The sequence below is a fragment of the Hipposideros armiger genome, unplaced genomic scaffold (genome assembly GCF_001890085.2).
Source record: "Hipposideros armiger isolate ML-2016 unplaced genomic scaffold, ASM189008v1 scaffold_179, whole genome shotgun sequence".
In the NCBI taxonomy this organism is placed as follows: Eukaryota; Metazoa; Chordata; class Mammalia; order Chiroptera; family Hipposideridae; genus Hipposideros; species Hipposideros armiger.
Window position 1 is genome coordinate 27235 of NW_017731529.1, and position 15063 is coordinate 42297.

The following is a 15063-nucleotide window of genomic DNA, read 5'->3' on the forward strand; positions in this document are numbered from 1 at the left end:
AAGGGAATAAAGTTATTGGCTCAGTCTCATAACCGCTTGAGGCTGTAGGCCTTCCCCACCATCTTCTGGAATTGAGTGGTGGGTTCATACTTCTGTGTTTTCCTGTTCATTTCCTGGTTGGCAGGATTTCATCATCAGTAGTTTCTTCAAGAATTCGTGGGTGCTGTGGCCACCAGTACCACACTTAGAACCGGGCGGAAGGTGCTCCTGCTCTTGTACTTTAAAGGGCCTTGAACCAGCTTATCCCAGCACACATCATTTCCCAGAGAGCAAGGGGTTTGCAGGTTCAAGGGACTTTGTTTTTGTGCCTATTCTAGATCACATTTGGGGTACCTGGGAGCCCAACATTCTCCACCCAAACATCCTTGAGCCTGTTTTCAAAGCCTTCACAGGCATCTTCCCCAGACCTAGTTCTCCTGAATGTGAACCAAGCCACCATACCTAGACCAAGGGGTGGTCCAGGGATGACATAGATGTTTGTGAAGGTATGCAAAGAGCTTGGACTAACTTATTTATATATATGCAAATGAGGACCCTCGTGGTACCAAACATTGTCAATGGTCTTGGGGCCAGGACTGGCTCATGCTACACAACAATAGCTTTTATATATATATATAATATATATATATATATATAATATATATAATATATATATATTATATATATTATATACATTATTTAAAGAATTATATATATAAGATATAATTAAATATAAGATATATTTATATATATAAGTAAAATCTTAGACATAATTTACATTTTGGTATATAGTACAACACTCTCCATTTATAATTTTGTATAGTTTCCACTAATGTAAGGGGCTGGCAAGATGGCCTCTGAAACAGTTTGTTTGCTTTCTTTTTTATTTGAGAATTTTAGTACATTTACCTAACAAATGAAAACAACTTGACTAGCTAAAATATTTTTGGGTAGCTCTTTCCTCAGAACCTTTTTAAGTCATTTGCCTATTGCAGAGAAAAATATTAAAATGCCCTGATTTTTTAATTATTATTATTGTAGGTGACTTGCACTTTGCACTGTGATACCTAAAGAATGATATATTTTCTTAAAATCTCAAAAAAAAATAAGGTCTGTCTTGTTATTGAGTATTCTATAACAGTTTGTCTTTAACTAGATGTGCTTTTCAAGTTCCACATCCAGCTGTGCTATTAATTCAAGGAGTTTTATTTTCTATTTTATTTTTAATTATTTTTATTATTATTGAGTTGTTAAATTCCGTAATTTAGCAACACAATGTTTCTTTTATCTGTGTTCTGTCTCCGCCAAACATGAGGAGGACTAATTTGGTCTCACGTTTGAGGCAGTACTCTTCTAAGAATGTACTTGACATCATGTAGGTGAACAGGTCCTCCCTTTTTTGTCTGGTAACTATTCCTGGCCCTGTGTGACCCTTAGACATTGTTCTTCCTGTTCCTTTGTATTGGCTCTTCCCCCAGCCTTGGGTAGTTTCCTCAAATGCAAGCATTTACCATCGCTGTTGACTCAAGAGGAATCTCTACAGATCTTGAGAGCACTCTTTCTGTCTTTGTCTGTCTTGGTTTAAATTCCCTCTCCCATTACTATAGGCTGGATACTCTCTCCAGGCTCTAAGCTGGGGGCAGTCATAGGCTCACTTCCTTTGTTTTCCTTCCCTCAGGGATCAGTCTTCTATGCTGCCTGTCGTCCAATGTCTGAAAACAGTTGTTTCACACATTTTGGCTGTGTTTTTAGTTGTTTAAAACAGGAAGGGAAATCTTCCCCTGTTACCTCTGGAAGAAGTCCTCGCATGATAACATTTATAATAAAACGGTGCAAAAAAGCACTTGTCTTAGACCCAACTATAACGCAGAAATGATGACTAAGAGTAAACGTGTCAACAACAAACAAAAAGGTAGCTGGGGTGATCTTTATGTCTTGATGAAAGAAAATAAAAGGTAGGTAGGAAGGATGCGTCCCAGCACGGACAGCCTGGCTTCTTACAGCTCCTGCTATACCACCCCTCCCCCACACTCTATTTCTCCTCTCAGCTCTGTTTTAATGTTACTCTGGGAGCCATTTAAAGAATTAGAGCCACACCAGAATTCAGTTAAGCATAATTTACTTTCTAAAGTCATATCACCTTGATTAACTAAATTAGCCGTTCCTTAAAGAGGCCTCGTGGTTTTAAATGAGTCACTTTACTTGTAATGTTTTGCAATAAGGCTTAATTTACTGGCACCTTCTCCTACGGTTCTGATTTGCTGAAGTTTTCCAAAGTCCAATAGGATGATTGGTTCGCGAGAAAAAAAGCACTGCATAGAAAATAAACTAGAACACAGCTTGCCTTTCTATGCTCCATCTGCTCAACCATGTCTTATTAAATTAAATTCTAGTAAAGCGTCTCACTGCTTTAAAATGCCATGTTGGACTCCTGAAATTAAAAATAATGTTATTGCTTTGAATGCATTTGTTGACATTTTAGTGTCAAAATATGAAGGTCTAAGTTCTAATTAGAGAAACACTGACCATAAATTATGCAATACTTGGTATTTGCACTAAAATCTTAGGTTGAGGGTATCATAAAATTGGGCTTCTGAAGCAAGTTTATGTGTGGATGAAATCTGGCTCAGAGCGATGTCAGCTCCAGTCCCGACTTTGACCAATCCAGATAGCAACCACTTAGAGTAATCACATTGCATGACCTCAAAGTATTTTTATAAGATATGGCTCATTAATGATTTCAAAACCACAATGAGATATCACCTCACACCAGTTAGAATGGCTATCATAAACAGGATAAATAATAACAAATGTTGGAGAGGCTGTGGAGAAAAAGGAACCCTCATACACTGCTGGTGGGAATGCAGATCAGTGCAGCTGCTATGGAAGGCAGTATGGAGGTGCCTCAAAAAATTTACTATAGAATTACCATATGACACGGCAATCCCTCTCCTGGGTATCTACTCAAAAAGTCTGAAAACATTTACCCATAAAGATATATGTACTCTGATGTTCATTGCAGCTTTATTTATGGTGGCCAAGACATGGAAACAACCAAAGTGTCCTTAGACAAATGATTGGATAAAAAAGATGTGGTATGTATGTATATATACACAATGGAATACCACTCTGCCATAAGAAAAGATAAAATACTTCCATTTGTGACAACATGGTTGGAATTTGAGATTATAATGCTAAGTGAAATAAGTCAGACAGAAAAAGTTGAGAACCATATGAATTCACCAATATGTGGGATATAAAACTGAAAGCAACAATGGAACAAGACAAGCAAATAAAGAAACAAAAACTCATAGACATAGACAACAGTTTAGTGGTTACCAGAGGGTAAGGTGTGTGTATGTGGGGTGGGTAGAAAAGGGTAAAGGGGGTCAAATATATGGTGATGGAAGAAGAACTGACTCTGCGTGGTGAACACATAATGCGATATACAAATGATGTATTACAGAATTGTATACTTAAACCTATGTAGCTTTGTTGACCATTGTCACCCCAATAAATTTTCATATAAAATAAAAGAAAAAGAAAAAAAAATGATATGACTTATTAATGATTTCAACCATAGCTTATTTTAGGAAAGGGCCATGATGATTAGCAATATGAGCATTAATCCCTTGATGCCAAATTTGGGTAATATTTAACTTACTTTAATAAACACACACACACACACACACACGCACACACACAAATCATAAATTTTGCCTGAAACACTAAAGAAATGAAGAACTTGGGACTGGAGAGAGGAAACAATCCAGGCTCAGTCATTATCGGATGAAACAAAAAGTCACACATTTAGAATACAAAGGATAGAAAAGATCAGCAGGTCTGGCATCATTAGATTTTGTTGGCTGGTCTAGGAAGTTAAAAGCCTTGGATATAGAAATGATTCTTAGGCAATTAGAATGAAAAAAGTCCTGTTCTAAGGGCCAGTCTGGCAAGAAGTTTGCCATACTACGTGATTATTTTTAGAAGTACCAAAAGGGATCTATGTCTCCCTTTTGTCTTTTAAGGTACCTCAAATGCTAACTTGAGGTATTGCAGCCTTCCAGGCATCTTGTTCAAATGTGACTAAGCCTAAGGTTTAATGTCCAAAGACCAGATCATTTATCAGGCCATGGTACAGCAGGCAGCTAGCAGAAACAAAGAGCATTGTAGGTGAACTGCGCAGGAGGCAAGGAAAGAAGGCAAAGGGATTGTGAATGAAGGTATTGGTTAAAATGTTGTCACTACTTTTCCAAAACCAAGTTTTCCCTGGACCAGGACTAAAAAATAAAAGCAAAAAGGCAAAGAAACCTTTTTTTTTCTTTCCAAAATATCTATTCCATTATTTTTAAACATTTTTAAAATTCTTTAATATGATTTTATATATCTCCTATTTATTAGGAGTTAATATCTTTTGGTATGTGATAAATTTACTTGTGTGGTTTTTAAATGTTCTTACTGTGAAAAATCAAGTATGGAAGACTTTTGTGATATTATTCTTAATATTGTATTATTGGTCCATGAAATCCATGAGCCCACAAATGATTGGCTAGTATTAAAAATTGTGAATGAATGAATGAATGAACAATCAATCACTGAATTAACAAAAGCAAAATGATGATAGGGGGTTGGTGGGAATTAAAAATTGGATCAGTCTTGGTGAGACAGAGAGAAACTATGGGTCAGTCCCCTTTTAGAATGGGTATAATGAGGAGGCCCTTGAGACAAATTTTACCTCCACATCTTTTACCAAAGACTCTAGCTAGTCTCATTATCTCTAAACTAAGTAAACTTAGATTCCAAGACATTCTTATTATACCTGCAACAAGACATCTGCAAAGTAAATCTGAGGTCATGGATTCCAGGTCTCTCAAGACAGAGGATGCTTTCAGGGTCTTCCAGATCTTTTACTTTTACAGACTAGGATTAAGAACATTTCCTAGAACCCATGCTGGCTAGGCATCCCTTGCTTTCCAAAATGTTCTCACATATAAACTTTCAAGTCATGAAGTTCCTAAAGAATCTCCTGCCAGTTAGTTCCCTCTGTGGCTTCCTTCAGAAGCTTTGAGCAGAGGAAGGGTTTCCATGAAGAACTGCAAAATAGTCACAGACTGATACTACTAACAATAGTAAGCCGACGATTATTGAAAACCTCCTATTGATCAGGTACTGTTCTAAGCACTTCCTATATATTTATTCATTGCAGGCACTCTAAGAGATGTTCCATTACTAACATCAGAATATTTTTGCAGCACAAGACTCTTAGAATAGAATTTTTTTCTTTATGTAGTAATTCACGTAATGATGTTTGTCTCTTTTCTCCTCTAAATTTCAAAGCTGGTGACACTTTAGCCTTTCTTATAAATCTAGCTCATCCTCCACCCTGGGAACTAATTCTGTCCCTGGTCACAGAAAATGGGAGGGCCTATATCAAAATTAAAAGCTTCTGCACAGCAAAAGAAACTATCAACAAAATAAAGAGGCAACCAACTGAATGGGAGAAGATATTTGCAAACAACACCTCCGATAAGGGGCTAATATCCAACATGTATAAGGAAATCATACAACTCAACAACAACGAAAAATAATCCAATTAAAAAATGGGCAGAGGAACTGAATAGACATTTCTCCAAAGAGAACATACGTATGGCCAATAGACATATGAAAAGATGCTCAGCATCACTAATCATCAGAGAAATGCAAATAAAAACCACAATGAGATATCACGTCACACCAGTTAGAATGACTCTCATCAACAAGACAAATAATAACATGTGTTGGAGAGGCTGTGGAGAAAAAGGAACTCTCATTCACTGTTGGTGGGAATGCAGATTGGTGTTCCAAGTTGTTATGGAAGGCAGTGTGGAGGTTCCTCAAAAAATTAAGAATAGAATTACCATATGACCCAGCAATCCCTCCCCAGGGTGTATACCCAAAAAACCTGAAAACATTTATCCATAAAGATATATGTGCTCTGATGTTCATTGCAGCATTATTTACGGTGGCCAAAACATGGAAACAACCAAGGTGTCCTTCAATAGATGATTAGATAAAGAAGTTGCAGTATATATACACAATGGAATGCTATTCTGCCATAAGAAAAGATGAAATAGTGCCATTTGCGACAACATGGATGGATCTTAAGATTATTATGCTAAGCAAAATAAGTCAGACAGAAAAAGTTGAGAACCATATGAATTCACCAATATGTGGAATATAAAACTGAAAGCAGGGCCGGCCAAGTGGTGCGGTGGTTAAGAACTGGCTTGGGACGCCAGAGGGCCCCGGTTCGGATCCCACATATGAGGGTCAGTGACACTGCCCTCTACAGCTAAGATGCTGAACAACAGCTCAACCTGGAGCTGGGCTGCTGTGAGTCGCTGGCGACAGCGTAGGCTGCAGCCCCTGCTGCAGTGGATTGCCATGGGCTACCGTGTGTAGCCAGCAGCCAGCGTGAGCGGCCAGCAGCTGTCGTGAGCAGCTGTCCAGAAGCCGGCGACTGATCTGCCTCACCTGGGAAGAGCACATTGATGGTGCCAACTTGGGCCAGTGAAGCAACGTCCTCCACAACTAGACTGAAGAACAAAAGGACAGCAACTTGTCTGTTCCCCTTCCCCCAATTCCCCAGTGCTGTTCCCATCCCCCAATTCCCCAATAAAAAAATCTTTAAAAAAAACCCCAAAAAACAAAAAACAAAAAACTGAAAGCAACAAAGGCACAAGACAAACCAAGAAACAAAAACTGATAGACACAGACAATAGTTCAGTGGTTAACAGAGTGTAAGGGGGGCGAGGGGTGGTAGAAGAGGATAAAGGGAGTCAAATATATGGAAGGAGAACTGACTCTGAGTGCTGAACACACAATGTGATATATAGATGATGTATTACAGAATTGTGCACCTGAAATCTATGTAACTTTACTAACCACTGTCACCCCCATAAACTGTAATTAAAAAATAATAATAATAAAGGAAATGAAAGTGGCAGGGTCTTTAAGACCATAGCTTTGAGAATCCAGGCAGCCTGACTTCTGCTTCTGCTCTGACCTTTGTTTTCAGCTACAGTAATGAGCTTCTCCTCTTACTTTTAGCAGCCAAACCTTGGCTGTCTTATTTTTCCTAATGTATAAGTCTTTCCTTTTTGGGGTGGTTCCCAGTCTTTATGAGATTAAAATAGCCACAGTTCTGCTCCTGAAACCTGGTAACTGGTCCCCAATAATTATTGCTGTCCTTCTCTTATGTCAACTCCTGACCTGCTTGAATTTTGCCTGCTGTCTATTCCTCAGAACTATCACTTGTTCTGCCCCAGGAAGTTAATCTAACCCCCCAAACCTTTCTCATTCTCATATAACTAGATTTTGAATATGTGTCAATATCTCTAATTTCCTCTTTCCTCCTTATTCCTACCATAAAGCCAAATGCCTCAAATCAACAACCCTTGAGTAATTTCCCTCATTTAATATGCACAGGTTTATTAGCTTGTTGTTCCTTAATTTACCTCTGTCAATATTGATCTTCACTTCAATTTTCTAGCACACAATTCTCATGAGAAAAATTAAATCTCCCCAGGTAACTGTATTAATCCTTATTATTTGTTTTGTCTTTGGTTAGGCTACAATCAAATTCAATAATTTTATGGTTGGGAGAATTACCATAAAATATTCCATATATTTTCAGGTCTGTTGAAAATTCAAAACATTGTCAGTTGGGGGTTACATAGTGATAATTAGAATTACTTATTTCAAATTAATATGTATGACATTACACAAGGTTCTAAGATGGGTACTGTTTATCGCAGGTACTTAAAGAAGTAAAGGTATTGCCTCTTTCACTAATTTAGATTTCTTAATTTGGTATTTAGATAAAGATAATATGAATATCTATTATTTTTATAGGCACATCTGTATAAATATACATGCTGGTAAAGTATGTGCCAGCTTTTTGGAATGAGTTTTAGATTCAAATAAATTCCCCATCAAGGAAGACTGGCAGTCCATTTGAGATGTTTCTGATATCAATGTATTGGTACAGCTTTGTCTCAGAGCAGCCCAGGATCAATAACTGGCTCTTCTCCCCATAACCAATTAGTAATTTATCAGTTTCAATATCTCTTGAATTACAATGTTTCCCTCCAGTTATCCAAGTCAAAACTTGGAAGGTGATTTTAAGATAATTATGGAGACAGGGGAGAAAGAAAGGAAAGGGTAAACGAAAGTTAGGAGAAAATAAGAGAGGGAGAAAGATAGAAACAGAAAAGCATCATAAGAACAAAAGAGTTGCTAGGAGAAGGAAAGATGGGTGAGGGAAAAGAAAATGCGGGTGCTTGTAGGGCTCACAGGAAATTGAAAGAAAGAATTAAGGTGACCTATTAGAAGAGAGGAAAGGGAGTATGGTGAGGTTAACTCATTTATCGAGCAGGCACTGTGTACTCCGTGCGAAGCACTGTGCTAAGTCTTTTCCACAAGGTAAAGGAAAACATTATTTCAGATCTCAAAGACTTACAACCTGTTGCAAATATTCTAACCAGGAAAGAGCCTGAAATAGTCTGATTACAGTTAGATGCATCATCTTCTTTTCCACTGGCCCTTTACATTATGTGGGGGGAAAAAATTGTGAATGACTAGATTTTTAAAAAACTCAAGACTACATAGGCTGCTTAAGATAACAAATAATCACAATAACATGGCAAATTTCTATGTATACGATTAGATCACCCAGGAAAGCCTTTATAATGCCACCTCTGCCCTTGGAAAGTGCCTCAATTTTCTGTTTCTAATACCATTAGAAATACCAGGAAAGTAGGAGGAACCATCCTTTTCCTGCCCCAAGTTTCTGCTGGTCCATCAAATAGGAGATTTTTTTTTTTTTTAGCTGAGCCATCCTGCCACCTGTTGGCAGCTCAGCGGCTGCTCAGCTCGGGCCAGGCACCGAACCGCTGTTGCTCAGAGCTCGCACTCTTGAGCAAGCTCTTAACCAACTGAGCCACTCGGCCGGCCCAAATAGGAGACTTTGACTTCCAGCGTGCAATGGTTAGAAGCATCCACACATTCTTCCATTTCTCACTCGCTTTTCCTATGTGAGAAGGAGTGGATTATCTGATTGATGAGACAGTAAGAGTATGGCTTCTGTTAATTCTTATTTCTCTATCTGGTGGGGGATATGCTGAAGGTCTTTGTGCATACGTGACCTCTGACTCTCTGCTTGGCAGGTGGGAGCCAGGCAGGTGTTCTCCATGCAGCTGGTTAGGTAAGGCTTCTCTGTAAACTGACACTCCCCTCTGATGGATATTAAGGTCTGAACTTGGGGTGGTAATGGGGAAGGGCGTGTTGGAGCAGTAGGATGTCCATTTTACCACTATACTCAGGCCAGTCTCTAATTCAGCCTTACCTGCATTAAAGGTGAATAGGTCAGTCCCTGTGTGTCCCCTGTGTGTATTTTTCAATGAGTCTAGTGTGTTATTAATTATCTTCCTCAAACCACAATGAGGAGGCTTAGCTCAAATGAAACTTCTATGTGGGAAGAGTCACTAATGAAGCCCAAATGTGCCATTAATTCATTGGTTTGAATGGGCATATCAATTTCCTACTGAGAACAGTGCCCATGGGTTCTGCAGGCGCCCTATCAGTGGGGCAGAGAGAAGGAAAGGCTGGGAGCTTCTTGTCCTGTGTAAGGCAAACTAGGCAGTGGGGATGCTCTGGTGGTGGGGGTGGGGGGGTAGAGTTACTGAATAAGAACAGAGTGACACAAGAGAGTAGTGGAAAGACACTAAAATAATTTACCATCAACATATTTTTTTTAAAAAAAAGCTCTTATTTTAAGTGCTAGCCACCATCTTTATTTACCAGATACTCAGAGAACTTTGTGTCCAGGGGTATTCATAAGAACTGTATGGAGATTAACCACTACTTATCACAAAGGGAGAGTTGCCCCTTCCCATCAAAAAGAGACACAAAAAAGTAATGAATAAAACTTGGAAGAGAATGTTTTATTCCTCAAAAACATTCACTTTACCAAACTTATTCACTTAGATTTACACAGAGAATAGGTATTACTTTAACTATTTTTATAGCTTTTTACCTTCAGGATTGGAGACATGAAGTAGTTTTCTGAAAGTTATTGTGAAGCAATGGTGAACAAAGGATGCCATCGTTTGCTCCATCACCAGTTTTGAACAATAGATCCCCGACCAGAGCTACTGTCATTGCCCTGGAAATCTGATGTGGCTGCCACTATTCCGGAATATATCCTACCTTGTTTCTGCTACTTTGCATAATAAACTTCTATTTCAAAGATGAGAGTGCTGCATCTTATTGGTTGAGCTGAGGCTATGTGTCCACCCTCTAATGTAAGCAAAGTTAGAAAGCAAGTATACCTCTCACTTTATTAATATACAAACCAAGGGAGCTGGAGGTTAGTTGACTTAACAAGGCCACAGAACCAGTTAATGTTCAATTAAAAACTAGGTATCAAATGTTCTGACTCCCTTTTTATTGCTCTATCCATCACAACTTATTGCCTGTCAGCTTATAAATGTTATGTTTGTTTTGGTTTATTTCCTCAATTTGTCAAAAGCTTTTTGATGCTCAAGCCTCTAGTTTAGTGTTATTAATTTTAAGAACTGAGATGCTTTAGTGAAAAGCTTTTATAGCTATAAAGGCAATTATTAACAGATTGGATATAATATGTTTTCTGACTGTTGGCCTTGAGATGATTTGTTGCATGGAATATTAAGAGAATAATCTTAAAGGTTTTCGTTTAGCCAGTCATAGAAAGGGGACAAAACTCATGCATGACACCAAAGGTTAAAGAGAGGATAGCTGTGCATTGTCAGTCCTGGTTTAGAGTCTGGATTTCTGCCGATGTCTGCAGAGTGGCTGAGGCATTTTCAGCCACAGTCAAGAAGTTGATCTCTGACATGGAAAGCCATTCTTCAAGCTTTTACCAAAGGCTAGTGATAGCTACAGGAACCGATCCAAGGAAAATATTTACACCCACACCCACTCGAAAACTCTGACTCTCTTCCTGCTTGGAGATACACTTCCTGCGCCACTGAAGTCTGTGCGAGCTGTGGAGAGCACACCAGGTCTCTTCTCAGGAGGCCCTGTGGATGCTGAAAGGAAGGCACTGACCCCAGGGAGATGCACAGGCAGAGTGAGTGCACGCCTACTGCCATAGAGACTGCTTGGTTACCAACACTCTCAGGGTGAGTCTGAGAGAGTAGTCTTCAAACGTTTCCGTTTTTAAACTTGGTCTCTTCAATGGGTTTGAGATGCTACTAGTCACACTCCCTGGACTAAATTATGATAATCCCCAAATACTCATCCCCCTCTCTCCAAACAGCACACAGGACAATACTAACAGAAGGCAAGTGAACAGCACACACAGGCTCCAACGGCTGGAGCTTAGCTCCTACACAGACAATACCTAAAAGTCAATCCAATAAGGGCAGCCAGCCCAGCTCAGCTTTCAATCCTCAGCCTCCTCTGCTTCCCCTCAAATAGTGAGATGTGCCTTTTTCCTCCTTGAAAGGTATTGTCTAGCTTCCTCTATAATTGCTCTTACTACCCTATAATTGTTAAATATTTTGGTTCCCCATTGTTCTTTAAGTCTCTTGAGGGCATGAAATGAACCTGATTCATTTTTTTCTGTCATCTATTCAATGCAATTTATGAGCATTACTCTAAGTTATGAGCACTATCCTAAGCTAGACAACGTTCCAGGCTTTGGGTATACGACAAGGAACAAAACAATGTTATTAGTATTATCTTACTCTATTCTGCTGGCTTTGGTTTTCTCAGTATACTGTAAGCCGCCTGAGGACAATGATCACATATTATAATTGATGGCTCCTTGATTGGTCCTATAGGCAGTCAATAAGTGTTTATTGAATGAACGACATCCTTAGGAAATGGCGTCTTGATTGAGATACCAAATATGAGACCTGGGATGCCAAGGAGTAGAATAAGGGTTGTTGGAGATAAAGAAAAGGAGCCTCATGAAACAAATTCAGGCACACTATACCGGGGGCTGGCTGTGTACGTATATTTTAAATATTTACTCCAAGAACAATCACAAAACGGTATGTAAGGTAATGCTGCTATTATCACTATTTTTTTTCATTTTATGTTTTTTTTTTAATTAATAAACTTGATTTTTTTAGAGTAATTTTAGGTTCACAGCAAAACTGAGTGGAAAATACTGAGCTTTACAATACACCTCCTACCCCTCACACTCACAACCTCCCATGCTACTGACCTCCTACACCAGAGTGGTACATCTGTTACAGTTAATCAGCGAGACTATATGTAGACATCATCATCACCCAAAGTCCACCGCTTTCATTAGGCTTCCGTCTCAGTGGTGGACATTCTCTGGGTTTTGACAAATGTATAATGACATGCATCCATCATTATAATATCATACAGAGTAGTTTTTTCATTATTATTATTACTAATACTCTTAGTATTACTAAATATTATTAGATTAATAATAATGCTAATGTGCTATTAGCATTATTATTATTCATCTTTAAGGTAAGAGTTGCCACTGGCAAAGTTGTCAAGCCCCTGAAATGTATCTGTTGCCTACTTGCTATGACTCCGCCTGACCTCATGTTGCCTAGTGGGTGTGAGATTCAAATCCTCTCTGAGTCCTGACACATTGCTGTATAACCATACACACACACACACACACACAGATGTATGTATTCCAACCAGTTCTCTATCACCACTGGTGCTACCTCCTCATCTAAGCCAACACCTTCTCTCACCTGAGTTATTGAAATACCTCCCCTAGCTGATCCCCCACTTCTGCCTTTGCCTCATCATTCCTCGGCTCACTATTGTCCAGCAGCTTCCATCTTACTCAGGGTAAAAGTCAAAGCCCTCACAGTGGCCTACGAGGGCCTACACGGTATGCCCCACCCCCACTTTGTCCTTGTCTCCTTTTACTTTTCCCTTTGATTCCTCTGTCTCTGCTATACAGCCCTTCTGCTGATTCTTGAACAGGCCAGCCATGTTTCCTTCATTGGGAATATTATTTTCTCTCTCATTCTGTCCAAAGTAGCTCAAATATCATTCATCAGAGGTTTTTACTACATTGTATAAATAATAACATATCTTTCTCCTATAAACTCCAACCTCTGGCCCTCCCTGTCTCCATTGCCATTAAATTTTTCTCCATAACACTTAACACCATCTGACATATGAAATATTTATTTGTTTATTTGTTCATTATCTATCTTCCCTCAGAAGCATGTAAGATCTTTGTGTCCAGACTTAATCTGCTTTGTTCTAGATAAATGTTTGGTGATGAATGAACATTAAGAAAGATAAAAACCTGAGGGGTAGAGTTTCTAGAGGTCATAGTTGAGGCAGAAGTAAACATATAGCATAAACAGAATCAGAGATAAAACTGAAAATAACAAAAGAACAAGACAAACAAATAAACAAAAACTCAAAGAGAGACAACAGTGTAGTGGTTACCAGAGGGTAAGCGGGGAGAGGGGTGGTAGACGTGGGTAAACGGGGTCAAATATACTGCGATGGAAGGAGAACTGACTCTGGGTGGTGAACACACAATGTGATATATAGATGATGTATTACAGAATTGTACACATTAAATTCTATGTAATTTTATTAACCATTTTCACCCCAATAAATTTAATACAAATTTAAAAAATAAAAATAAATAAAACTGCTTACTTTTTTGAAAATTTATTTTTCAATTATAGTTGACATACAATATTATATTAGTTTCAGGTATACAATATAGTAATTAGACATTCATATACCTTATGAAGTGATCACCCAGATAAGTCTAGTACCCATCTGACACCATACATAGCTACTACAGTATCAATGACTATAGTCCCTATACTGTACTTTACATCCCAGTGACTATTTTTTTTTTAACTGGCAATTTGTACTTCTTAATTCCTTTCATCTTTTTTACCCAAACCCCCAGTTCCTCTCCCACCTGGCAATCATCAATTTGTTCTCTATATCTATGAGTTTGTTTCTGTTTTGCTTGTTGATTTTGTTTTTTAAATTCCACATATCAGTGAAATCATATGGTATTAATGTTTGCCTATCTGACTTATTTCACTGAACATGTAAGTTGCCATCTCCCAATATCCTTCTTTTACAGTTCTCTAAGTAAGAATTCAACATGGGTATCACTGGGCTGAGATCAAGGTATCAACTGGGCCACATTAATTTCTGGAGGCACCAGGGGAGAATTATTTCCTTGTCTTTTCCATCTTCTAGAGACCACCAACAATTCTCAGCTCATGACCCCTTCGTCCGTCTTCAAAGCCAGTAACTGCAGGTTGAATCCTTCTTATGCTGCTATCTCTTACTTTTTGCAGGCAGGAAAGCTTCTCTGCTTTCAAGGACTTATGTGATTACATTGGGACCACCAAAATCATACAGGATGATCTCCCCTTCTCAATGTATTTAACCTTAACTACATCTGTAAAGTCCCTTTTGCCACATAAAGTAACACAATCATATGTTCTGAGGATAATGGCATGGACTTCTTGGAGGGCTATTATTCTGCCTACCACATCTTCCCATCATATACAAATACAGGCATACATGTACACTATATATACAATAACCTTACCATACCTTTCTCTTTCATTTTCACTCAATAGAACAATTTCATAATACCATAAGTTTAGCTAGAATAGAGATAAAGTATTTTTTTTAACCCATGCTCAAGTGTCTTGGGCTGTATACAACACTATTCCAACTCTGTAGTACATCACACACACACGCACACACAAACATACACACACACGCACATCATTTTGGGTGTGTGGTAATGACAGGCAGTGGAAAGAGGACTAGGTGGAGTCAGAATATCAATTTGTTACATCCTCTGCCAATAGGTATTTTTGTGTCCCTGGACCAGTCAGTCACTCAGTCTCTGTGGACCTCAATTTCCTCATCAATAAAACTGGTGATTGGAATAGATCATTCTTAATTCTAAAATGTAATTAATTTCATGACAAAACCAATTTGTAAGCTGAATTCATTTTTCAAAGCACATAGTTCAAGCTCTCAAGGTAAATATTACAACTG